This window comes from Galeopterus variegatus, unplaced genomic scaffold, assembly GCF_000696425.1.
Source record: "Galeopterus variegatus unplaced genomic scaffold, G_variegatus-3.0.2 Scaffold3270, whole genome shotgun sequence".
NCBI lineage: Eukaryota > Metazoa > Chordata > Mammalia > Dermoptera > Cynocephalidae > Galeopterus > Galeopterus variegatus.
The window spans coordinates 203564-204731 of NW_007729381.1; the positions used below are offsets into that span (position 1 = coordinate 203564).

Consider the following 1168-nt stretch of genomic DNA (forward strand, 5'->3'; position numbering starts at 1 on the left):
TTTTTTTTTTAACCAATCTTGTGAAATAAATATAGTATTATTAAACCTATCTTACAAATGAGGAAATCAAAGTTTACAGTGTTTAAGAATTCATGGAAAGTCACTCCATAGCAAAGCCAGCATTCAAACCCAAGTCTGAGTCCCGATCCGGTGTCTTTTTCTACTATACTAAACTGCGCCTCTTTGTCTGTTTGATTCATTTTCTCAGTACCAACAGCATTATAGTCTGAAGAGACAGTCTTTAAAATTACAATGAATATTAATAGCTCCTTTGTTTTTAAAAAAAGTCTTTAGAGAAATTATGTAGAATAATACTCAATTCATTTTATAATGAAGCCTTGAAGTTCATTAAAACCTCCCCTACTCATAATAAATCTACATATACTGACCTAGAAAGATGTCCATATTAAATTAAGTGAAGAAAGCAAATTTCAGAGCTGCCTGTATGGTGGAATCCCATTTAGGTTTTGTTTAACATTACAGATGTACTGCACATGTATGTGCATTTAAATATGTATGCATAGAGAATATTTGGAAAGACACACACCAAACTTTTCTTAAAGGCTCATGCTGAGGAGCAGGATTGGGAGCCAGGTGGTTAAACAAGATTAGGATATTATTTATGTATCATTTTAATTTTTCATAATAAATATACATTATAAAAAGCAAATTTTTTTTAAAAACATGTAAATTAAAACTTTCTTTATAAGCCCTTTACAACAATTTTACTTTTTTTGTAACTAGAAATTATAATTAGAAAGCCATTATTACTACTTTGAACTGTTGAAATGCGATTTTTTTCTGTTGTCATGAAAACATTTGTAAAGTACCAACAGCAAAGCCCAGTAGAGAAATGCTGCTCAGTAATTGGCAATTATCTTTCTCTACTGCAAGACCAAAAGTAGTAAAAACTAATCTCTATCCAAAAAGAAAATAATCTGTAGCTTGCAGGATATTATAAAATCATCAGGTTGAACTTTTTACCTTGAACCGCAAATTCATTCCTCCTTCTTCACCACTTTCCATCTTATATTCGTTCTCAGGATTTTTGTCTTTTTAGGAGCCCTTTTCTAGCCAGTTACAGATCACCTTGCATTCTTAGCACCCTTTTTATAATAGCCTGCTGTTTTTAAGGCATCTAATAGATTTTACCTTTAGGAATTAATTC

The 1168-nt window shown here is 31.1% G+C and overlaps 1 protein-coding gene across 1 annotated transcript in view; it reads left to right on the forward strand.

The window, feature by feature from the left end:
* Positions 1–1168, forward strand: part of STMND1 (stathmin domain containing 1) — a 27747-nt gene that overhangs the window by 23906 nt on the left and 2673 nt on the right. The window lies entirely within an intron of this gene.